Source organism: Notamacropus eugenii, chromosome 1 (genome assembly GCF_028372415.1).
Source record: "Notamacropus eugenii isolate mMacEug1 chromosome 1, mMacEug1.pri_v2, whole genome shotgun sequence".
Lineage (NCBI taxonomy): Eukaryota > Metazoa > Chordata > Mammalia > Diprotodontia > Macropodidae > Notamacropus > Notamacropus eugenii.
The window spans coordinates 137,297,463-137,324,688 of NC_092872.1; the positions used below are offsets into that span (position 1 = coordinate 137,297,463).

The 27,226-nt window shown below is 35.1% G+C and overlaps 1 protein-coding gene across 4 annotated transcripts in view; it reads right to left on the reverse strand.

Moving 5' to 3' along the window:
- The window catches only part of RNF111 (ring finger protein 111), a 138,466-nt gene that overhangs the window by 102,452 nt on the left and 8,788 nt on the right, over nucleotides 1-27,226 (reverse strand). Inside the window, exon 2 of one of the 4 annotated variants that reach the window (XM_072615640.1) lies at nucleotides 23,840-23,919. The exons of 1 other annotated variant lie outside the window; for it this stretch is intronic. The gene's annotated coding sequence lies outside the window, so the exon portion shown is untranslated. Of the gene's footprint in view, nucleotides 1-20,680; nucleotides 20,965-21,750; nucleotides 21,811-23,839; nucleotides 23,920-27,226 lie in introns of those variants that run through there. 2 more of the 4 variants (XM_072615653.1, XM_072615632.1) reach the window with 2 other exon arrangements.

Sequence of the window (27,226 nt, forward strand, 5' to 3'; positions counted from 1 at the left end):
AGAGAAATACAAATCAAAACAACTCCGAGGTACCACATCACACCTATCATATTGGCTAACATGACAAAACAGGAAGGTGATAAATGTTGGAGAAGCTGTGGGAGAGTTGGAACACTAATTCACTGTTGGTGGAGCTGTGAGCTAATCCAACCTTTCTGGAGAGCAATTTGGAGCTATGCCCAAAGGGCTACAAAAATGTGTATACCTGTTGACTCAGCAATATCACTTCTAGGACTGTATCCAAAGAGATCATAAAAATGGAAAAGGGTACCACATGTACAAAAATATTCATAGCAGCTCTCTTTGTGGTGGCCAAAAACTGGAAATTGAAGAAATACCTATCAAATGGGGAATGGCTGAACAGGTTGTGGCATATGAATGTAATGGAATACTACTGTGCTATAAGAAATGATGAACAAGAAGACTTCAGAGAGGCCTGGAAAGACTTATATGAAATGATGCTCAATGAAAGAAGCAGAACCAGGAGAACATTGTACACAGCAACAACCACAGTGTGCAAGGAATTTTTCTGGCAGACTTAGCCCTTCACAGCAATGCAAGGACCTAAAATATTTGCAAATGACTCTTGAGGCAAAATGCCATCCACATCCAGAGAAAGAACTATGGAATTGGATCTCAGAATGAAGCAGACCATTTTCTCTTGTGTTATGTTTTGTTTTGTTTTATGGTTTCTCCCATTCATTTTAATTCTTCTATGCAACATGACTAAGATGAAAATGTATTTAATAAGAACGTATGTGTAGAACCTATTGTATGCTTTTTTTGATTGTATGCTGTCTCAGGGAGGGAGTGGGAAGAGAGGTGGAAGGAGTGGGAGGGAGGGGAAAAAAATCTAAGATTTATAGAAGTGATTGTAGAAAACTGAAAACAAATAAAATAATTTTTAAAAAAAGAATATGTGCGTAGAACCCATATAAGATTACATGCCGTCTTGGGGAGGGAAGGGGAGAAAATCTAAGACTTATGGAAGTGATTGTTGAAAACTGAAAACAAATAAATTAATATAGTTGAAAAAAAGAGAATTAGGATAAGGAGCCCCAGAACTTACAAGTGTAACCTCTGTACCAAAGCCCATTGGTATGGGATTCCTGCCTTATTCAGCAGATTCAGAATAGAAATTCTTCTTGTTGGTTCCTCTACTTTTTGAAGATAAGAAAGATATGAAGATAAAAAGCATCAGTAAAGCAAGCCAGGAAATCACCAGTTGTTTAGGGTACTTCTCAAGAGAAGCGATGGAAGAGGCCAATTTCACTTCAGGTTGCTGAAGGAAGACCTAAATAGAGCTGGCAGTCTCTATCATGTCTCTACCTCTGGCTTGCTACACTTGGGTGAGAAACAGGACCCTCTCTCTTGGTTGAGTTGTTACCTCACTCCCAACAGGAGAGCGTCTTCGTTCTGTATTGTCTGGTCTATATTCTCCTATGCATACCTTCTCTGATTTCTATTTTGCTGTGATTTGGATAAATGGAATTCTTTCCTATTTGTTATGTGGGTTTACTGTGGAACTGGTATTAGATGGGAGAGGGAGACAACCTTTGAATATGGTGTTTGGGGTCTCCCTTCCCTCCAAAATGACAGAGTGATCAGAAATAAGCTTGAAGCTGATCATTTCCCCTAGGTAAACAATATTTAAGACAACAGATAGATAGATGTCTAACTGGTACCCTGACTCTAAAGACAGCAGAATGGTGGAGCCCGAGCCTCCTACTTCTTTCCCCTTGTAGCAGAAATGAAAACCTCTCAGAGAAAGGTGGAGGGAGAAGAGGCTAGAGAGGTGGACTCTGCTTCCCTTCAAGCTATTCAATGACAGGCCCCATCATACAGAGGTCCCTCTTTATCCTTGGTCTCCTTCCATATACCTAGTGCCTTCTTTCCCTTCACAAGGAATACACATATAAATATAAACACTAAATTAATAACGTCTTAATTTTTGTCCCAAGGAATAGCCAGCAGAGAAGTGGTGTAGTAAAGGCACAAAATATTGCAAGCATTGTCAAATACAGTTAATGCATTGATCAGTTTTACTTAATTATTTTTCTTTTATATAAGGGTACAATATAAAAAAAATATTAATAAAACTTTTAAAATCTAGATAAACTATAAGTATGACATTTTCCCGATTTTTTTAAAATTTGGGCCTGTGATTTCATTAGTGTAAGGAACTTCGAAGTATGGTTGTACCCTCTACCAAAGGAGAATGACAACTATTGTGCCGTGTATAGTCTTAACCCAGTGCACCAGCACTGTGAGTTAAGAGACCTGACCAGCATCCCAAAGTGAGGCTAACTTTCAGCATGATTCTCTATACACTGTTCCATGCTACTTTTCTTCCCTGATCTACCTGTAGAGTGGTTACACACATGCACACACACAGACACACACACACACATACGTGCACACACACAAAGAGTCTAGAAGACCTGTTCAGTTCCTTGTATCTTTATCTCTTCATATATATATATATATCTCCCCTTTTCTCATCTGTAAATGGCAATAACTGTACCTATAAGAAACAGGTTTTTATTCATGTCTTTCGAATTTCATTTTTTGTAGTTTCCTATCCCTCCCTGGCTGACTTCCCATGTAGAATTTTAGCCCACATGATTCCACCTAGGCTTTTTCTGAACCCTTTAAAATTTGTTCTACACAGATTGATGGGTAAATATTAACATCTGGCTTTCCCTTCCTCTTTCTCATAAATTTTAGGACCGAAGGGTCACTTGCCCCCAGTGTTGCTACCATTTCTACTGCAGAAGCCATATTAGTAAGAAACAGATCCAGAACAGAAATTCATCTTATTGGTTCCTCTACCTTTTGAAGAATGAAAATATCAGTAAGGCAAGTCAAGAAATTATTAGTTGCTTTGCTTCAAGTAGAAGACAGCAGATTTCTGGATAATTAATCTCCCCTCTACTAAAACCTTGGGCCAAGCTTTTAAATCTGTTTCCTAAAGTCCCCATCTATATCCTCTTTCTGTCCTGGTGATCTATAGTTTACTCTAATTTAATAGTTTCTTTTTCTGCCTGTATTGATCTCAAATTGCTCTCTACCATGCCTCTCCCCTCTGGGAATACTGGGAGAACCCAGGCCTCATGCTTCATGTTGGAAGGGTTGGGCAGTAAAGGGAAAGAAATAGTCATCTTAGAGGGGATTGGAGAATCCAAAATACTCCTTTCTCTCCTGCCTCTCATATGTAGACATTGTTGTAATTTCTCTAAATAGTATGATTTGAAGAACCATAGGAAAGTCTTCCTATTTAAAGTTTCTCCCTGAGACTGCTTATAATTGTTACTTTTCAATTTAATGCATAATTGAGCAACTACTATGTGACATCACTGTCCTAAGAACTGTGGGAGAAACAAGGAAGAATATAACATGGTCCTTTACCTCATGGACCTTAGCATTTAATGAGTGTAAGGTGGCACTGGTGAGCAGGCATCAGTGCCCTAGGCTGATGCAATCCCTAACCCAGAAAAATAAGATACAAATGATTATCATGTAATATAGTATGAAAGTACAATTAAAGATGTATAATGTTAGTTCAAACAAGGAAGAAATAATTTTTAATTGGGAAATAAAATGCTCGTTCATGGAAAAGTTAGAATTTAAATGGGGCCATGAAGGATATGTAGGAGTTAACCAATTGGAACTTCTAGGAAAGGTGGAGGAGAAAGAAGGCCATGAGTAAAGCATGAAGACAGGAAACTAACTGGAGAAGCATTCTAGTTTGACTGAAATGGAACATAAGTGGGAGATAAGGTTGAAAAGATACATTTTTATAATATTAAGAGCTCACATTTACTTATATAGCACTGTCAGGTTTACAAAGTGTTTTCCTCACAACAAACCTATGACATAGGAAATACAGATATAGTTGCCTCCATTTTACAGATGGGAAAACCAAGGTTCAAGGAACTATAATTACTTGCTTAGGGGAACACTATTAATAGGTGCCAAGGGTAGGGCCCAAACCTAGTTCTTCCATCTCCATAACAAATTCTTTTTCCTTAATTCCTCACTCAATTTCAGGATCATATTATGGAGTGCTTTGAAAGCTACAGTGAGTCATCAAAGGGTTGTTTTTGGTAAGCAGTTGACATAATCAGATCTATACTTTAGGAAACTGAAACTGGCAGGAGGTGGGTTGAATATGACATTGAAATTTTAATAATGAGACATTCATTTGGGTTAACAAGGATTATTTTATAAAATTTAAATATCCTGCTGTAACCAAACCTGAAAACAATCTAAATGTTTAATGATTATTGAAAAATTGGCTGAATAGACTGTTATATCAATGTAAATACTGGCATTAGGAGGTAGAAATGTGATTAGTATGGAAAATACTACAGGACTTAATGCAACATGAATAAAAGAAAGCTAGAACAGTACAGACATTGACTATTTTATTTATTCAATTCAACATGCATTTATTAAGTGCCTATTATGTAACTTTTAAAGTACATATTATACACATAACTATAATCAGAATTTATCAGAGCATCTAGAGAAAGTTATTATTTTTACATTTAAATATAACTTATGTTATAAATTGAGTGAAATGTTTAGTATGGGTCACTTTACAGACCATTTAAGTAAATTAATGGGAGGCAGTATGATGTAGTAGAGAGGAAAGAAGACCTGGGTCCAAGCCAACCCTCTGATACAGACTAGCTTGTACAATCATGAATAAGGAGCTTAACTTCTTAGTGGCCCTGGAAACTAAGACTGTAAGTTATAATCATTCTGCTGATTGGTAGAACTCCTCTGTCCTAGAGAAATCACAAGTCTATATTCTCACAGAAAAACAATTCAGAATAAAAATAACTTAAACATGAAAATCTTTTGGTGATGGTTAAGGTGGATTTCATCCATCTTTGCTATCTCAGTGAGAATCTAAATAAAGACTGCTTTTTTCTTAGTACCTAGCTGGATGCATGGTAGTTTCAGATCTAGGAGAGAGGGGAAATTTTAGTATATGATGCAATTCAGAGGAAGGCAAACTGGTAAAAGATAGGATCCTGAACTGGAAACTTTGGACAGCCAAAGGAAGGCAGAAGGTACCTATCTAGATTTTTTTGATTCATAGGTTTGCTGCAAAGGGCTTCCTCTGCCACATTTCCTATCCTTTATATGTAGAATAAGAAGAGCTGATTATCTTCAAATGGGCCCAGGTGAATTCTCTGTTATTCTGGCTACCCTGGTGGGAAAGTGCCTCTTAGTAACCTTCACTTCCTTAAAGATTCAGGTCAACTATGATTTCTTTATAATGGTCTTTCTTGATTCTCCTACTTGTTACTGATTTACCTAACCCATGCCACTACATATCTGTTTTGTGTATGAAATCCAGGTAGATGTGTTGAGATTTCTAATGAATCTGGTGAGATTACAGGGCATGGACCTTTATAGGAAGGGGGCACATCTCATCACACTAGATATGTGTGGAAGCGTTGGTTTATCTTGATCATATATTTTCTGAATCAAAAAAATTCAATGTTTTGGACACTTCTGATACATTCTTCTCTCGAGTCACACTGATGTCACCATGCACACTAATTCTTAGCTTTTGTTCTCTTTTTTTTTGACCTTTTTGACCTTCTCCTGAAGCTCACTGGGTAGTTCTTGCTATTTAAATGCATGAAGAACTTTCCCATTTCTCTTGTTTGTTGGACTCTTCACTTTCATTTTAAATGCCTTTGGGATGACTTTTCTTACTTGTCTTTCACCAAGCTTTCTTTAAATAGTTTCTGCTCTACACTGCTTCTCACTAATTTATGAGACAATACTGTTCTTAACTATCCATCATCGTGCTCTATAAAATTTTACAAATGAGTTTATATTCTAAATAATTGTTCTTTTGGGTATCAGTTCTTTCTGTTTAGCAAGCCAAGTATTTGCTAAGACACTTAGAAAAGAAAAAGAAATGGAAGGGATATGCATAGGCAATAAGGAAACAAAACTATCACTTTTTGCAGGTGAGACGATGATATACTTAAAGAATCCTAGAGATTCATGTAAAAAAACTTGTTGAAACAATTAACAACTTCAGCAAAGTTGCAGGATATAGAATAAACTCATGCGAATCATTAGCATTTGTATATGTTACCAACAAAACCCAGCAGGAAGGCATAGAGAAATTCCATTTAATATAATTGCATACACTATAAAATACTTGGAAGCCTACCTGCCAACACACACACACACTCACACACACACAGTACCTATATGAACACAATTATAAACAATCTATATACAAATAAAGACAGAAATTATAAGTGGAGAAATATTGAATGCTCATGGGTAGGCTGAACCAATATCATAAAAATGACAATACTGCCTAAATTAATTTACTTATGCATTTCCATACCAAACTATCAAAGAATTACTTTACAGAGCTAGAAAAAATAATAACAAAATTCATCTAAAGGAGCAAAAGATCGAGAATATCAAAGAAAGCAATGGGAAAAAATGTGAAAGAAGACCACTAGTAGTATGAGATCTCAAACTATAGTGCAAAGCAGTAATCATCCAGACCATTTGGTATTGAATAAGAATAGAGTGATTGATCAATGGAATAGATTAGGAAAACAACACATGGGAAGCAAATAAGCACAATAGCGTAGAGGTTGATGAACCCAAAGATCCCAGCTACTGAAGTAAGAACTATTTGACAAAAACTGCTGTTAATAATACTGGAAAGTAATCTGCCAGAAAGTAGGCATAGATGAACATTTCACATTTTATACCAAGATAAGTTTGAAATGAGTACGATATAGACATAAAGTTGGATATCATAAGCAAATTAGGGTAGCATGGAAGAAATTACCTATCATATCTGTGGATAGAAAATGAGTTTGTGAACAAACAAGAGCTAGAAAGGTTCATGGGAGGTAAAAGAGATAATTTTGATTATATAAAATTAAAGTTTTTGCAAAAACAAAACCAATCCATCCAAAATTAGAAGAAAAGCAGGAAATGGGAAAAATTTTGCAACAAGTTTCTCTGATGTTTACCTCATTTCTTAGATATATAAGGAGCTGAGCCAAATTTGTAAGAAGAATAAGAACCTTTCTCCAGCTGATAAATGGATATAAACAGGCAATTTTCAGAGAAAGAAATCCAAATTTTTAACAGTCATATTCAAAAAAATGCTCTAACTCAATAATTAGAGAAATGTAAATCACAGCAACTCTGAAGTGCCACTTCATACTCATCAGATTGGCTAAGATGATGGATAAGGAAAATGACAAATGAGAGAGGGGATGTGGTACGTTATTCAGCTAGTGGTAGAACTGTACATTCTGGAGAACAATTTGGAACTACATCCAAAAAGGTATAATATGCACACGTATCCTTTGTCCCAGTAATACACTTCCTAGTCAATATCCTAAAGAGATAAAAGAAAAGGAATACATGTATATATATGCATAAAAATATCAAGAGTAGCTCTTTCAGTGGTGGCAAAGAAGTGGAAACTGAGGAGATGCCCATCAGTTGGAAAATGGCTAAAAAGTTAATATTGCATGTGAATATGAAGGAATACTACTGTACTATAAGAAATGATGAAAGAGATAGTTTCAGAAAGCCTGGAAAGACTTATATGAAGTGATAGAAAGTGAAGTATCCAGAACCACAATAACAATGTACACAGTAACAGCAAAATTGCCAAGATAATCAACCATGAAAGACTTAGTAATTTTGATCAACAAAATGATACATCACTATTCCAAGAACTCATGATGGGAAATGCTATCCATGTTCAAATAGAGAACTGATAGACTAAGGGTACTGATTGAACATGACTAATGAAGAAATATTTTCCATTACTTCATATATGTAATAGGTATTGTATTTTTACCTTTTCAGTGGGTAGAGAAAAAGGTAGTTGGAAGAAAAGAATTTGGAACTGAAAATAAAAATTTAATTTAATTTTTAAAAATAAGGCATATTGGCTCTTTTGGTCTCTTCATTAAAGCAAAATATTTACATCTATCAGTCAAGTAGAACAGAGAAATGAGTCAAATTTATAAGAACCCAAGTGATTCCCCAGTTGATAAATGGTCAAAGGATATAACAGGCAGTTTTCAGAGGAAGACATTCAAGTTATCTATAGTAATATGAAAAAATGCTCTAAATCACGATTAGAGAGAAATGCAAATCAAAACAACTCTGAGGTACCACATCACACCTATTAGACTGGCTAACATGACAAAATAGGAAAATGATAAATGTTAAAGAAGCTGTGGGAAATTTAGAAGACTAATGCATTGTTGGTGGAGTATGAACTGATCCAACCATTCTGGAGAGCAATTTGGAACAATGCTCAAAGGACTCTAAAATGGTGCATACTCTTTGACCCAGCAATACCACCTCTATGGCTATATCCTAAAGAGATCACAAAAATGGGAAAAGGACTCACGTGTACAAAATTATTTATAGCAACTCTTTTTGTGATGGCAAATGACTCATATGAACTGATGCTGAATCTAATAAACAGAATCAGGAGAACGTCGTACACAGTAACAGCCAGGTTATGCAATGACTGACTTTGACAGACTTAGCCCTTCTCAGCAAGGCAAGGATCTAAGAGAACTCATGATGGAAACACCATCCACACCCAGAGGAAGAGCTGTGGAGTCTGAATGCAGAGGGAAGCAGGCTGTTTGCTCTCCTTTTCTTTTGTTCTTTTGTTTTGTTTCTTCTTTCTTGTGGTTCCTCCCATTAGTTCTAATTCTTCTTTCCATCATGACTAATGTAAAAATATGTTTAGTATGAATGTGTAAGTAGAGCCTGTATCAGACCAAACACCTTCTTGGGGAGAAAATTTAACTCAAAATCTTATGGAAGTGAATGTTGAAAACTAAACAAATCATAATTATGTATAAAAAAGAAATATATTTAATTTGATCCTCACAACAGCCCTCAGAAATCATTACCATTATTACCCCCATTTTAAAATTGAGGAAACAGAGGCAAATGGAGTTTAAATGATTTGCCCAGGGTTACATAGCTAATAAGTATATGAGGTCAAATCTGAACTCAGGCCTTCTTGATGCCATGCCTAGTGCTCTAGCCATTGTGTCCCCTTTTAGTCTCCATCTAATGTTAAATCCTTTCTTCAAATTTCCATTATTATAATTTTTATTTATTTTATTATAATTGTGTTTAAATTTTTTGTGTTTATGAGTTATCATTAATGTCTTTGCACAGGTCTGCATAACATATGGCCTGTTTTACATCCTTGACATTTTTTGTGGGCAACCTGAAATCTTTTCACCAACTGTAAGCAGTGAGCAGCTGTAAACGGCTCATGGCTCAAATGTTGTGCAGGCCTGTCTTATCACATGGTCAAACTTGTAAAGTTTTCATGTGAATCTGAGAAATACATATACTTTCTACAATTTCCATTCAGTAATGTCCAGAGGTCTATTCAATCTAAGTTTTGTAAAATTCTCTTCATGTCCTTAACTTCTTTCTTATCTGACATTTTGTGAATTTGGAGCTGATCCTGGAATGATGAATTGATGAACTCTTATTGTTTTGTTGTCAACTTCCTTGTGGGTCAATTTGTTCAGTCATTTTTCAGTTCCACTCTTTGTGATGTCATTTGGCAAAGATACTGGAGTGGTCTGCCATTTCCTACTTCAACTCATTTTAGAGAGGAAGAAACTGAGACAAAAAGAGTTAAGTAACTTATACGGTCTTCCCCTTCCCAGAGAGCCAAACCATATAAAATAAGTGTTTTTTTTAACAAAGTGAATTTGTTTTTTAAACAAAAAAAGGGGGGGAAACAGGCATAATTTATAAATATGTCAAAAAAGTCTGAAAATATATACATTGTGCAACATCTCATCTCCACAAAGGATGAAGTACAAATGTCTTTTCATTTATTTTCTTTCCCTGCCTCTTCTCCCCATGGGAGAGAGGGAAGTAAAATCAAACTCTTTTAACAAATATGAATAGTCAAGCAAAATAATTTCTGCATTTTTCATAGGGAAAAAAAATATATGTATCATTCTGCACTTTGGTAGGCAGCACAGTTCATTATCAGTCTTCCACAATTATTTATTATTGGTCTTTCTGAAATAATGATATTGCTTAGATTCCTAAAGTCCCTCAAAGTCGTTTGTCTTTACAATGTTGTTATTGTACAAATTATTCTCCTGGTTCTGTTCATTTAAGTCTGCATGAACCTGTACAACTCTACCCAGGTGTTTTTTTTTAAAAACCGTTTTCTTCATGTCCTTTGGCATAACAGTGTTCCATTAAATTCATACACTATCATTTGTCCAGCCATTCCTCAACCAATTCGGAACTCCTTAGTTTTAGGTTCTTTGCCAACACACAAAAAAACTGCTTTAAATATTTTTGTAGAAATGGGTCTTTGTCCTCTTAATTTTATCCCTTTGGGACATAGGCCTAGTAATAGTAGAGTTAGGTCAAAAAGTATACATAGTTTAGTTACCTTTTGAGGCATAGCTCCAAAATGCTTTAAAGTATGGCTAGACCAATTCACAGTTCCACCAACAGCGTATTAGTGTGACTGTTTTCTCACAAAACTCTCCAACACTTGTCATTTTTCCTCTTTTACTCTGTTCCAATCAATCTAATGTGTGAGTCCTGGAATATAGGACTTTTAAAAATTTATATTTCTCTAGTTATTAATGATTTGGAACATTTCTTTTTAGCTATGGCAGCTTGAGAACTACTTGTTCACATCCTTTGATCATTTATCAGTTGGGAATGCTTCTAATTCTTATACCAATTCTTTTGAAACAAGACCTTAATTAGAGAAACTAGATGCAAAGAATTTTTCTTAGTTAATTGTAAATATTAACAAAGTTGAAAACAAAAAAATCCATTATAAATAAAAACAGGAAATAAAAGACAAAAGAAATCAATACAATATTAGCTAGTCAAAGTTTTTTAAAAAGAAAAAAAAACCAATTGCCAGTAAATGAAAAAGATAATTCACAACTAATGAAGAAGACAGAAAATTACTAGAAAGTATTTTGCCTAAGTATATGGCAAAAAGTTAACAAATGAAATGGATATTTATAAAAATATAAATATGCAAATTAATAGAATAAGAAATGGAGTATTTAAATAACTCAATCTCAGAAAAAGAAATTGAATCATAAAGGAATTTGAAAGAAAAAAATCTCAAAGCTAAATTAGTTTTAGTAACAGCAAATTGTATTACTCAAGGTATAATTAACTCCAATATTATGTAAGCTATTTACAAAAATATGAACACACTCTATCTTACCAAATTCCTTCTACGATATGATCTAAGGACCTAAACCAGAGAGAGAAAAAATAAAGAGAACTATGGACCAATATTCATAATAACTACAGATACAAAAGTTTTAAATAAAATATTAGCTAAGGGGCTATACTGGATTTATACCTTGAATTTAGTTGGTTTACTATTATAAAAATTCTAATCATAATAGATACAAAAATCCTTTTTTCATTGTAAGCACTAAATTTTTAATTTATCAAAAATTTCTCTTCTCCTGTTGTTCTTATTTCCCCCTACTCACTGGGGAAAAAAAAGAAAAAACCTCTTGTATATGTGTATGTATATATATATAGTTAAGCAAAAATAATTCCTACATTGGTCATATCTAAATAATATGTGTTTTAATCTGTACCCTGATTCCATTACCTTACTACCAGAAAGTAGCATGCTCCTACATATGTCCACTGGAATCATGTTTAATCATTACATTGATCACCATCCTGGTGCAAGCCATCATCAGCTCACACCTGAACTATTGCAATAGTATGCTGGTGGGTCTTCCTGTCTCAAATCTCTCTCTCCTCCAAGATATCCCACATTCAGTCACTAAAGTGATTTTTCCTAAAGTTCAGGTTCAGTCATATCACTCTCCTGCTCCATAAACTAGCGGCTTCTACTGACTCCAGGATCAAATACAAAATGCTCTGTTTGGCATTCAAAGGTCTTTATAACCTACTTCCCTTCTACTTTTCCAGTTTCTTCCACCTTATTCTCACACATGTATTCTCTGATCCAGTGATCCACTGACCTCTTGACTATTTCACAAATAAGACACTCCATCTCTTCAGATCTGGGCATTTTCTTTGGCTGTCCTCTATGCCCAGAATGGGCTCTCTTCTGTGCTCTGACTACTAATTTCCCTGGCTTCCTTTAAGTCTCAATTAAAACCCTACCTTCTAAAGAAAGCCTTCCCAATTCTTTTTAATTCTAATGCCTTGCCTCTATTAATTATTTCAAATTTACACCGTATTACTTGCTTTGTATGTAGTTTGCATGCTGTCTCTCCCATTAGATTGTAAACTCTTTGAAGGCAGGTGCTATCTTTTGTCTCTTTTGTATCTTTTGTATCCCCAGCTCTTAATACAGTGCTTGACCCATAGCAGATACGTAATAAATGTTTAGCAGCTATTGACTATTTATTGACTAGTTCTCAAATCTTTCAAATATGTTTGCCTTTACAATATTGTCATTACTGTATAAATTATTTTATTCTTTCTGCTGAATTCACCCTGCATCACTTCACACAAGTCTTAGGATTCTCTCAAACTTGTCTCCCTTATCATTTCTTATCTTAATAGTATTTCATTATATTCACATACTATAAATTGTTTAACTATTTCTCATTTGATAGACACTCTAATTTTCTTTGCCTCCACAAAAAGAGCTGTTATAAATATTTTTGTACACATTTGATCCTTTTCCTTTTTCTTTGATCTCTTTATGATATAAAGCTAGTAGTGGTATTATTGGATCAAGAGCTATGTACAATTTAATACCCTTTTGGGTCTAGCTCTAAATTGCTTTACAGAAAGGCAAGACCAATTCACATATCTATATTCTTTGTCATATCCTTTGACCATTTATTATTTTATCAATTGTTAATTAATTTATTAGTTGGCTAGATGTCTCTTATTCTTACAAATTCCTTATCTTGAAAAGCAGACCTTTACTAGAGAAATTTGCCATAAAAATTTGCTTCTAGGCATCAGTCAGTCAATAAACATTTATTTAGCATCTACTCTGTGCCAGACATGGTGCTGAGAGCTAGGGATCTAAAAAGGAGAAAAAAGATAGCTCCTCCCTTCAAGGAGCTCACAACTGAGGAAGAAAACAAACAATATACAGGACGAACAGGGAACAACTGAGAGGGAAGGCACTGGAATTAACAGGGGTATGAAAGGCTTCCTACAGAAGAGGTTTTACTTGGGCCTTAAAGGAAACCAGGCAACCAGGACCTTCCAAGTACTGGAGACAGCCAGGGAAAATGCCTGGAGATGAAAGAGAGGGTGTCTTGCTCCTGGGACAACTAGGAGGCCAGTGTCAGTGAATCAAAGAGTAAGTAGCTGGGAGTAAGATGCAAGAAGGTGGAGAGGCAGGCAGGGGCTAGGAGAGACTTGAGGCAGGCTGGTCCATCAGCAGGTGGACATTCCTTATTATGTAAATATTTATCTAAATCCAAGATCAAGCATTACATGTAGTGGAAATTATATTTATTTTACAATAAAATCAAGAAAAGATCCACTATCATCACTATCATTGAATATATTGCTAGAAATGCTAGTTATTTCAATAAGACAAAAAAAATTAATGAAAGGAATAAGCATAGGCAAAGGGAGAACAATTTTCTAAATGATATAATGTTTTTCTTAGAGAACCCTAGAGAGTCAACTAAAAAAATAACTGAAGTAATTTCAACAAAATACCAAATCATGGTTACCAACAAAACTCAGCAGGAAGAGAGGAAGAATTACGATCCAAAATAACAACAGAAAGTATAAAATATTTGGGACTCTGCCTAACAAGATACACATAGGAACTACATGAATATATTTGCAAACTCATATTTATGGAAATAGGAGACCTGAATAATAAAAAATGACATACTACCTAAGTTAATTTAATTATTCTGTACCATTTAAATAAAACTATGAAAGAATTACATTGCAGAGCTAGAAAAAGGAATATAATCTAATTGCAGACTTCTGATTATAGACAAAATTTAAAGTAAGGAAAAAAATCAAGAATCTCGAGTCAAATAATGAAATAAAAAACAGAAACAAAGAAAATCCAACAGCGCCTACTCTCAAACTACACTACAAAGCAATAATCATTAAAAACTATTAGGCACTGGCTAAAAAAAAATAGGAAGGTCAGTCAGTGGAACAGATTTAGGTACACAATATGCAGAAACAAAACATAGTAGCACTGTGTTCAATAAACCCAACAACTCTAATTACTGGGATAATGACTCACTCTTATACAAAAATTGCTGGGGAAATTGGAAAAGAGTTAATCAGAACTTAAGATCAAAGTCTCACACTATCTATGAAAATAAACTCCAAATAGATATGTAACATAGAGTGAACAAGTTATATCATAAGCAAGGAAATAATTATCACAGATATAAATTAAGGGAAGAGTTCATAACCAAAGGAAAAAGAAGATCACAAGATCAAAGTGGACATATCTGATTAGATACAATTAAAAAGGTTTTGTACAAACAAATCTAATGCATTTAAAATGAGAAGAGAAGCAATTAACTGGGAAAATGTTTTTTTACAGCAAATTTCTCTGACAAAGATCTGATAGCCAAGATGGATAAACACAGGTTAACACACATAAGAACAAGAACCATTCCCTAATAAATAAATGATTCCCCAATAAATAAATAGAAGGTAAGAAGACAACAAATTTCAAAAGAAGATATCCAAATTATCAAAAACCAGATGAAAAATGATCTGAAACACTAATAACTAGAAAAATGCAAATTAAAACAATTCTGAGGTTCCATCTCATACCCATTATGGTTGAAAAAATAACAAAAAGTGGAAATCATTGGAAGAACAGTAGGAAAACAGGCATTGTTTTGTGCCTATAAAGTGGTCCTTTCTTACTGGAAAGCAATACGGAACTAAACTTAGTCACTTAACTTCACATATTCTTCATTCCGTGATACTACTACCAGGTATATACCCCAAAAGAGAATAAGCAAAGAAGAAAAGGATCCATATGTACAAAACGGGGCAGCTCTTTTTTGTTGTGACAAAGAAGTGAAAAGTAAGGGGGTCCCCATTAATTGGGGAATAATTAAACAAAATGTAGTATGTGAATATAATGTAAACCATAAGAAATTAGTAGACAGTTTCAGACAAACCTGCTAAGACTTGTATGAAATGATGTAGAGTGAAATGAGAAGGACCCTGAGAACAATTTATACAATGAGAACAAAATTATAAAGGAAAACTATTTTCATAAACTTAATAACTGATTAATTCAGTGACTTGATTGCAAACTCAAACATGATAAAACAAGCTACCCATAACTGTAGAGTGAAGTTATTAGTTCAAGTTTCAGAATGAGACATATTTTCAGATATGTACAAAGTGGAGATTTGTTTTACATGACTACACATATCCAATACAAAGGTTTTATTTTTCTTTTTCTCTATTCAGTTTGGTTGATATAGTGATAAAGTTACCAAAATGAAAAAAGAAGAAAAGAGGATAATTGAAAGTATTCATACAAGAGAAAAGAAAGATGGTCATTAGGAAACCAAGTGCAGAAGGACTGCTTTAAAACTAATATATTGAATTTGTTGTATACTTGGAGGAAGAAGCAAGCTGTACATGATAGAGATGCAAGTTTCATGCATGATCCTGTTTTTACATTCTGCTTTCTTATAAGGAAAGACCAACTTAGAGGTCTTTGTTAAATATAGAATAAAAATAAAGTCAAAAATCAAATTGGAAAGTTACATAAATCTGTGGTTTAATCCTAATTTTTGAAGAGGTATTTTTAATCTAATGTTTGTCATTAATTGTTGTTGAAAGATCTGCTATATTAGAGGGCAATCTAAGAATAATATGTATTTCTAGTTTGCTTCTCTGTTATTTCTTTTACAAGAGATGGAGGAAACTCAGAAAACTGTACCACTTCACAATAACTCACAAGCTTCAATCCTTCTCTACCCACTTCCACAAACTTATGTTCTTTGTCAAGATTGGGTACCATATTCATCTCATGTCTTCTGGTAAAAAAGATGTGAGCAGACAAGGGCTGGTCTGTACCACCCCTACACCCTTCTAACCATGGCCAAGCAACCCAGAATTACAGCCTGCCCAATCTGCTTGAGCAACTCAGGGCATAGGCCAAGTAGAAGCAGTCACTATTTATCACGGTATTTATTACTTCTTAACCATTTAACATGTTTCAAGTTGTGCTGTAGGTTTTATTTGGTTCCTATCTTTTTTTCTTTTTTGTCACTGAAGAAGTTTTTGACAAATGTGTCCCAATATCATCTTCCCCATAAGCTTTATGGTTTTTATGGTGTGATTTTTGTATAGTGTGGTGCTTTTGGGGAATGTAAATGTTGCATTATAACAGAACTGAATATACCTTTTCTTCTTTCTTGATGCTCAGATAATTTTTTCTTTGTCTTTATAATTCTGTATTTTTATAATTGCATACCCTGTTAAATCAAAGTTGGGATTTATCTTTCCTTGTGTCCTGTGCATTCTCTTGAACTCTAGGTATTTCTTGATCTTTTCCACCATGGAAGGCTTTCTCTAATTAAATCTTCCACCAAATCCAGTGATTACATAATTTTTTCTTTTTTTTAAAAAAGTTTTTGTTTTTAGTTTTCAGCATTCACTTGTATAAGATTTTGAGTTCTAATTTTCTCCTCCTCTTTCTGATCCCCCTTCCCAAGACGGCATGCAATCTAATGTAGGCAATACATGTATTAAAAAATATTTCCACATTAGTCATGTTGTAAAGAAGAATTGGGTCCAAAGGGAAAACCACAAGAAAGAACAATTGCTTTTTTAATAAGCATGAAAATAGTATGCTTCAATCTGCATTTGACTCCATAGTTCTTTCTCTGGATGTGCGTAGCATTTTCCAATATGAGTCTTTTGGAATTGTCTTAGATCACTGCATTGCTGAGAAGAACTAAATCTATCAAAGCTGGTCATCACACAGTGTTGCTGTTACTGTGTGCAGTGTTCTACAGTTTCTGCTCATTTCACTCAGCATCAGTTCATGCAAGTCTTTCCAGGTTTTTCTGAAATTCACCTGCTCATCATTTCTTATGGAACAAAAGTATTCCATTACATCCATATGCCACAACCTATTCAGCCATTCCCCAATTGATGGTTATCTCCTCAGTTTCTAATTCTTTGCCATCTCAAAAAGGGCTACTATAAATATTTTTGTACATGTGGGGCCTTTTCCCACTTTTATGATTTCTTTGGAATACAGACCTGGACATGGTGTTGCTGGATCAAAGGGTCTGCACAGTTTTATAGTCTTTTGGGCATAGTTCCAAATTCCTCTCTAGAATGGTTGGATCAGTTCACAACTCCACCAACATACTAGTTTTCCAATTTTCCCACATCTTTTCCAACATTTATCATTTTCCTCTTTTGTCATGTTAGTCAATCTGACAGGTATGAGGTAGTACCTCAAAGTTGTTTTAATTTGCATGTTTCTAATCAATTGTGATTTCAAGCATTTTTTCATGTGATTATAGATAGCTTGAATTTCTTCCTCTGAAAACTGCCTGTTCAAATCCTTTGATTATCAAGTGGGGAATGACATGTTCTATAAATTTGACTCATTTCCCTAAATGTTTTGGAAATGAGGCCTTTCTTTATCAGAGACACAGGTTGTAAAAACTGTTTCCCAGCCTTCTGCTTCCCTTTTAATCTTGGTTGCATTGGCTTTGTTTGTACAAAAACCTTTTAATTTAATGCAATCAAAAACAGATGTCTTCTACTATTATCTCTATGCTAATAGCTAACAAATATCTATTTGTAGTTCTGAACTCTAACCTAAGTTATATATAATCTAACCTATTCATCTAACTGCCTAATAGATATTTCTGCTATGATTTCTATTACCTCGTATTGAATGTCTCAAATCAAATTCATTATCACTAATTGCAAAGCCCATTCCATATTCCAACTTCCCTTTTTATCAACTACACCATCATTAGCCTAGTTATCTAAGCTCAAAACCTCAAGGTTATTCTATGCAATTCAACAAACATTTATCATCTATTACGTCTGATGCACCATAATAGGCATTTGAGATACAAAAGCAAATGATCCCTATTCACAAAGAAACTTGCTGGCATTATAAATGCATATAAATAAGATGAGAAAGCAAGAAGATACAGTGGATAAGAGTGCTGAGTTTGGAGTCAAGAAGACCTGGGTTCAAATCCTGTCTAGACATGTATTAGCTGTGTAACCCTATGTAAGTTGCCTAACTTCTCTCAATTTCTTCTTCTGAGTGTAATGGGCAACTGGGAAAGATGTGCAGTATACTCTGGGGAACTGAAGTAATCTCTGTATGAAAGAGTCTGGGGAATCTACTTCCAGAAAGGCATGATGAACTGTAATTAAGTCGCTCTGCTCCTCAATTTGGAGAATGTGCAAATATTCTAGAACAAGTTCAAGCCTGCTTTAATTATGTGGTGATGAAACTAACTCATCTGGCTACTAGCTGAAAATGGAATAGATTCATAAGGCACTAACCAGTCTTTAAAGACCTCTTCCTCTTTTCCTGCCTACCAATAGTTGAATGCAGATGCAAGGCATGATGAAAGCTTTTGAATGAGCCATAAGCTTTTAACTTTCCATGTAGTCCATGTGTGCATGGTCCAAGTGTTGCTTCTAGTTCTGTTGATTTTATTCTTTCTGATTTTGGGTGGAGGAGTAATGGAAATGGCTATGACCTTGGTGAGTTATGCAAGGTCAGGAGAGTAAGCCATAGGAAGTCCAGAAGCTTGAGTTCATGCTGGGATTTGTCAAAACCTGATGGTAAGAAGTAAAGTCCCAAGTGTCCTATTGACTCAGCATAGATGAAAGGTAGTCATGATGAGGCATGGCAATTTATCATCAGCTATGGTGACTTTGCAAGTAAATTAGGTGAGGCAAACGCTTTGTAGAAACTATTTTAATTTAAGCCCTCTCCCCTGCACCGTGGTGATATTGGGGAGAATATAAGCCAGGGGTTAGAGGAAAATGTTTACACTTATGTTTTTGCTATATTTTTAAAGAAAATATCCCTTTGTAAGCCATAATTAATGTTAATTGGTTAAATGAAAGTGGGGTGGTAACCTTTGGCATTTCACATTGAGGAGAAGACAATGGGATAGAGACTTGAACTAATTGCGTTAGAGACAGACACTGCCTTAAGGAGAATGGCCAGAATCCTGAAGAGAAGATATAGCTAGGTCTTGAGCTGGACCAGGTATGAAATAAGCATAGTTGGGGTGAGTGCTTCCTCAAATGAATGTTTCAGAGGCTATTATAGTAGTTTAGGCAAAAAGTGATGGGAGATTAAAATTGTGTGGCAGCTTTCTGAACAACCAATAGAAAGAAGATAAATACTAGAGAGAGAGTAGGGGTAGAATCTAAAGAACTTTTTAGTTGATTAGATATGGGGATGAGAAAGAAGGAAGAGTCAGGAATCACTCTGAGCTAGACTTTAGTTTTATACAATTGTATAAGTGGGAAACAAGAAACAGGAAAGTTTGAAAGAGTAGCAGATTTGCTAGAGAAAAGACAACGGAAGAGAGAAATAGCTGTTTTGAATATGCTGAGTTTGTGATGTGAACAAGTCATTTTGGAAGAGATGATTTGAGACTAGATTTCTGGAAAGAAATAAGGAGTGGTGATAAGTGCATACTGTATGCCAGACACTATGTTAAACACTTTACAAATATCCTATTTGATCCTTACAACAATGCTGGGAGGTAGGTATTATTACTCTCCCCATTTTACAGTTGAAAAAACTGAGGCCGACAGTGGACAGTGAATAAGTGATTTGCCCAGGGTTATAGACCTAGTAAGTTCTTGAGGTCAGATTTTAACTCATGCGTTCCTAACTCCAGGCCCAGTACTCTATCTACTCACCTACATCAAAAGAAGATTATTTAAAACTGGAGAAAAAAAAAGAAATCTACTTTTAGAAGGTAGAGAAATCTGGCGTACTTCAGTTGAGGAAAGCTCCACGTAACCACATGATGGAGAAGGGGAGTTACCTGGGCTTTGATTGTGAAGCTCTCTTGATAAATGGTACCCAAGAAAACAATCTGATGCATTTATTTCTAGTAAATTTCATTCTGCAGATGAAATTATTTTGGATCCAGCCATACATCATGTTAGCTATACTTTCTAGTTTTGTTTTTGTCATGTGAAATCTGATAAGCAAATTACATATGTCTTCAAGTCACCGAGTAGAGAAAAAGATAAAAAGAAAAATATTGGCACAGGATCAAGAAGAGAGTTCCTAGGGATATTCTAGCACGGATTATCCTTTGAGTTGATATGAACACACTGATAACTACTCCTTGGTTTCAATCGTTCGATCAATTCTGAATCCACCCAACATTACTACCACATAGCCTACATCTCTGTAATAGGAGTTTTACATATGCCCAGATTACCTAACATAGAGTGACTTTCTTCTGGAAGAAAAATATCTTGTACTACCCTACCAAATGAGCGACAACAGTCTTCTTCCATTGGCTACACAATCAGAACAGACTGAATCTTTTAAAACTACCAAATTCAGACATTCACTTTCATTTGATGTCCAAAAAAGGTGAAAGTAATTTTCACTCACAGTCCAGGAGTTTCTTTTCTTCATTTCCCCTTTTATCCTACGCCTCCTTTAAAAAGCCTTGCAGCTGAGATCTTGTTTTGTTTCGTTTGTCCTTTTCAGTTCCAGGTATGGGGGTAGAATCTCTGGACTCTGGAATCAAGCCATGGCAACCTTGGAAGCAGGATTCCAGGTGGGATATGCAACCAGGGACTCTCTGAGAAGCCAGGGTGCCTACAACTTGAGCCCAATTGGGGATCTGGACTCGGAGCTAAACCAAACTATTATTCTAATCCCCTGACCCACGTCAGGATATGAGGTGATACGGGAGGGAATTATGCTCCCTTCTCCCTATTTATTATTGTTTTACAATAATTACAATATTTTACAATAATTTTACAATATTATTTGAAGTAAATATTTCTTTATAAAAGTTAATTGAACTGTTTAGTACTTAAATGAAACTGGATTCCCTCTGTAACTGGGGGGAATCATCAGTGGGCCCTAACACCTAGATACCCCTTTAAGGGTAGGTGGGAACTCTAAAGGAGGGGTGAAATGTGACACATCTGGCTTCCAGGGTGGGGCCAGAGTTGTCACTATTGAATAGTTTTGTTCACAAAGACAGCACCACTACATCTATAGCACTCATCTGACAATCTTTCCCATTCTCCAAGGAAAGTCAAACAACATAAAAAAATCACAGCACTTAGCACAGAGCCTGTCATACAGTGGGTGCTTAATAAATGTTGATTATGGTTAGAAAAATAATTATATTTAGATGGAGCAATGATAGGTCGAGAATCTTAAGGATGATAATAAAAAGTGGTAAGGAACAGAGTCTATCAGCTCCAGATCTAGAACTATACTTTAAAGTAGAAATTGTCAAAATTATTTGGTATTAGTTAAGAACAGAGAGCTCAATCAGTGGAACAGACTTCGTATGTAACGTAAAGAAACAAACTAACACAGTAGCCTAGAATTTATAAGCCCAAAGACCTCATTCACTGAAGTGGTAATTCACTACTGAACAAAAAAAACTGATAAAATTACAAAGTATCTTGGCAGAAATTTTAAAAAGATCAACATCTTACACTTTATACTGAAGAGGTTTGGCATGCTGGGACCCTGAGAATGTCACAACAGGGTTGCCTGGAATGAATTCACACACTCCAGCCTTCTTAGTCAAGAGGCCAAAGTTTATTATGACACCAATAGAAGCAGGCAAGGATTCTTAGGAACCTGCAAGCTACTGAGGATGGTGCTAGGGCTTATATGTAAAAGGGACATGAGAAAATAATGCTAAGGATGCTAATTACATAATTGAGGGACTCCAAGGGATGTATATCAGGGGTTCAAGTATCTTTGGGAGCAGGCCCCTATAATCTATGGATGGGAAAATACAGGTAGTCTGCAGAGATAACTTTGTTGATACCAGACACTGAGGGGGAAAAATAGTTTTTGTTTAGCAGTCAGAGGCACGGGCCCTGGGGAATCTGGCTTGAGGGAGAATCCTTGTCCCTTTGGGCAGGGACAAAAATCCTTGGGCCAGGGACCCCTGTGTCTGTTCTGATCAGAGAATCAGGCCTACAACAAGGAAAACTTTTCTCACAGGATGGGGATCTACTGAGAGATTGGAAGGCTTCCAGAGGCATGATCTTAGGGCTGCAGCCCAAGCACAAGTAACCCATCAATACCATGATAAGCTCCAATTGGATATATGACTTCAACATAAAAGGTGACATTACAAACAAATGAGAGACCCAGGAACTCTGTGAACACAATTACAAAACACTTTTCATACAAATAAAGTCAGATGTAAATAACTGGAAAAATGTCACTTGCTCATAGGCAGATTGAGGTAATATAATAAAAATGGCGGTTCTACCTAAATTAATTTACTTGTTCAGTGCCACACCAATCAAACTACCAAAGAATTATTTTACAGAGGTAGAAAAAATAATAACAAAATTCATCTGGAAGAACAAAAGGTCCAGAATATCAAGGGAATTAATGAAAAGAAAGACGAGGGAAGGTGGCCCAGCCACACCAGAACTAAAATTATTGTAAGGCAGCAGTCATAAAAACTATTTGGTACTGGCTAAGAAACAGAGTGGTGGAACACTGGAATGGATTAGGTACGCAAGACACATGTAATCTACTGTTTGATAAACCCAAAGACTACAGCTTCTGGGATAAGAACTCACTATTTGACGAAACCTGTTGGGAAAACTGGAAAATCTTTCGGCAGAAAACTAGGCCCAGACCAGTATCTTACACTGTATACCAAGCTAAGGTCAAAATGGATACATGATTTAGACACAAAGACATATAAGCATTTAGAAGAGCTGGAGAAGGGAAGAATTTATGACTAAACAAGAGACAGAGAACATTATGAAATATAAAATGGATGATTTTGATTCCATTAAATTAAAAGGTTTTTGCACAAACAAGGCCAACGCAACCAAGATTAGAAGGGAAGCAGAAGGCTGGAAAGTTTTTACAGCCTGTGTCTCAGAAGGCCTCATTTCCAAAATATTTAGAGAAATGAGTCAAATTTATAAGAACACAAGTCATTCCCCAATTGATAAATGGGGAGGAGGGAGGAAAAGAAGGGGAAAAATTTAGAACTCAAAATCTTATACAAGTGACTGTCAAAAACTCAAAATAAATAAATAAATTTAATTTAAAAAAACAAACAAATGAGAAGATCAAGAATGAAATGCCTTTTCAGATCTATGGACAGGGGAAAGGTTCATGACTAATTAAGCAATAGAAAGTATCAAAGACAAAATGAAAAATTTTGATCATATGAAATTTAAAAGTTATCTCAAAACAAATCTGATGCAGTTAAAATGAGAAAGAAACAAATAAGTGAAGTCTAAAACAAACCCTTTGCAGCAAGGTTCCTTGATTAAGGTCTCACTCAAAGGAACTGATTAAAATTCATAAGGATTAGAGCCATGCTTCAACTGGTAAATGGTCAAATGTATGAAAAAGTAGTTCTCAAGTATCAACAGACATGTAAAAATAGTCCATTATTAAACATTAATATTTATTACTAAATATTAATAATTAGAGAAATGCAAATTAAAGCAATTCTGAGTTTCCAAATCACACCTATCAGATGAGAAAAGATGACAAATGAGGAGGGCTGGAGAGGCTGAGGGAAAACAGGCTTACCAAGTGCCCTGCAGGTGGAACTTTGCATTGATCCATAGTCATTCTGAAAACCAGTTTGGAGTTATGACCCTTAAAGTCACCTAAGCAGATCAAAGAAAGGAGAAAAAGATTCAAATGTACAAAAATATTTATAGCAGCTCTTTTGATAGTAGCCAAAAACTAGTTGCTCCCCTATTGGGGAATAAACAAACTGTAGCATATAAATGTTATAGAATATTGTTGTACCATAAGAAATGATGAAGTGAATAGTTTCAGAGGAAAACTAAAAAGACATCTAAGAACTGAGAGAGTAAAGTGAGCAGAACTAGAACAATTTGTACAATGACAACATTACAGAGAAAATAAACTTTAAAAGATTTAATTTGGGGAATAATGCATTGATACACCATGAATCCAAAGGACTGAAACTGAATCATGCTATCACCTCTTGTCAGAGAGGTGACATAGTTTTTCAGATATGGCTAATGTGGGAATTTATTTTACTGGGTCATGCATACTTATTGTGAGGGTTTTATTATATTGTTGTTTAACTGGAAAAGGGCAGTGCTTATTGTCAAACAATAGTCACAACTCCAAAAGACTTGAGTAGTAACTTACTTTATTACAAGAGAAAAGAGAAGACATTCATGCAGGGTCCCCGCCTTGTATAGGGTACAAAGGAGGCCTCCAATGTAGGAGGCATAAAACTTTTTAAAAAGTCCAATACAAAAATTGAACTTTTAATCATATGTTATAATTAAGTTTATGTATTATTTTATACAGCTGTCTAGCTCCTAATCATAATATTGAGTTTTTAATCATTTTAGTTTCCAGTATCTTACAGATCTGCATCAATCTAATATCAATAGGAATGCTCTAGTGTGCCTTGGTGCAATGTTAATATGTTATTATAGTCTACTTAAGTATCTTTTCCCCAGTTCATTCCATTAGATAGAAAGAAGAACTTCTAATTTAGAGCAATGCAAAATAAATAGAAATCAACTAATTCTTTAAGTGCAAAAAAATATCAAAAATCATTGATAAAGACTCAACAATCATATCTGCGTTTTTAGTACCCTGAGATGTAGTTCACCAGGGCTTCATGATCTGAAATTATATTTCTGAATATTTCTTTATATGCCTGTATATGTACAAATCTCCCCCAGAAGAATGTAATCTCCTTGAAGGCAAGAACCTTTTCACTTTTGCCTTTGTATCCTTAGTGTCTAACACAACAGAGGACAAAGTTACTAAATGTTTGTTGATTGATTAAGGACATGGAGGGGAAATGGTATGGAATAATGTTAGAAACACAGTCATGTTATAGAGGCTGGGCAAAAGAGTCTGAATTATATTCAATAGGCAAGAGGAAAGGTTAAAGCATTTTGGAATAGAAGAGTAACATGACTAGATCTCTGCATAATATATTTTACATGTTATATAAAATTTATTTTATATATTTATATATAACAAAAATTAATTTGGTATGATTTTGAATTGAAGAGGAAAGAGCAAAAGTAAAAAGATCAGTTAAAAGGTAGTAACAATTCAGGTTTTTAGTATGGTGGTAGTGGAAATAGAGAGGAGAGGCTGAATATTGAGATATTTTGGAGATTGAATTCAAAGGACTTTACCAAGTCTAGATATGACTAGATATGAAATGTGAGGGAAAGGCATAGTCAAAGTTAATTCTACCATTTCAAACTACAGTTGTCATTCGTGTTTCATGCTGCTATTATTTCATGTGAAGATTCTTCTTGCAATGTTGCAGATTTCAACCACATTTAACTTAAAAATTGACTTTTGAAAGTTTACGTGGCCCAAATATTCATCTTTCTGTGGCTGACCTAGTAGCAAATCTAGTTATAAGTTGTAATACAGGACTAAATCACTGTTTTCTGGATTAGCTTTGGAACTTTATCCACAATATGTTGTTTTCTTTATTTTTTTAACAAAAATCTAGCTTAGATTTTGGGACTTCTGAAACACAGTCCCTTCTTGCTTTATAGTTCCTAAGTTGAGGGGACTCACCCCTGTACACAATATCTTTGACCTTGGTGTCAAGAAGTTAAGGAGACACTCTGTGGCTATTGAAATGAATAATATGAATTACTCAGTAGTGAGGGGATACTCCTGATCCTACTATAATGCTGAAAGAAAATATTGCTCCTTCTTATTCTTTATACAAGATACAACTTTATATACATATATATTTATATATACTTTATACAAGTCAGTTTTCACTGGTTTATTTGGGGGAATGATTTAAGAATTTTATGAGATTTGAGCTAGACTTTGACATATGGAAAATATGATGCCACAGGGAGTCCTGATCCCCACAAATACCACAAAACTTTTTCTTGAGATTTTGCTTTACCTTTAATTTTTATTGCTATATTTTATTTTTATATCACTTTCATTTCCCGATATAATTCTCCTTCTTCCCCCTTAGAGAACCATCTCTTCTCAGAAAGAAAAAAGAAAGAAAAAACAAGCTTAGCAAAACTAATCAATTTTACATGCAGTGTTCTAAGCCCGCAGCCTTCAAGCCCATAGTCCTCTATTTCTGCAAAGAAGGGTGGTGCCTTCTCACATCTCTTTTTCTTTAGTACAAGACTTGGTAATTATAATTTCAAAGCATTCAGTTCTGCCTCAGTTGTTCTTTCATAGGGTCAGAGGATCATAGTTCCACAGCTGGAAGGTATCCCAGAGGCTAATGAGTACGGTATAGCAGAAAAAGTACTGGGCTTGGAGCCAGAGGACTAGTTTTCAAATCTAGGTTTTATCACTTACTACTTGTGTGATCATAGGGAAATCAATTACACTCTATGATTCTCAGTTTCCTCACCAGTAAAATGAGGGGGTTGGAAGAGATGACCTTTAAGGTTTGTTCCAGCTTTAGGTCAATTATCATATGATCAATCTATGACTGTAATCTAGTCTCTCCCCTTCATTAACAGAAGAGGAAGGTGAAACCCAGTAGGGCTGTGATTTCTTTCTATTTATATTATTGACATATATCAAGTTCTCCTTCAGACTTTCAACAAAGGGATAAATGGATCATTCTCAATTCCCTCCTCTTCTTGCTCTTCCTCTTTCTCTAAGCTCTGACAGTTGTTCCCACATACATGTACTTGAGTCTGAGGCTAGATCTCAAGGCCCTGGCTGCCTTCTCTGTTTTGTGTTTCTTTCCCTGAGTACAAGGGACTGAACAAGGATCCTGAGACATGTTTCTAGCCTTGGTAACAAACTTCTGAGTTTGAGACATCAAGAACTCTAACATTGATCGCTGGTTGCTTAGCTGGAGAGGATCTCCATAAAAACTTCTTGGAGGAGGAGATGACACCCTCTAGAATTATATTATAGATGAAAGGACTAACAAAGACCATATAGGGCATAGCTTACTAG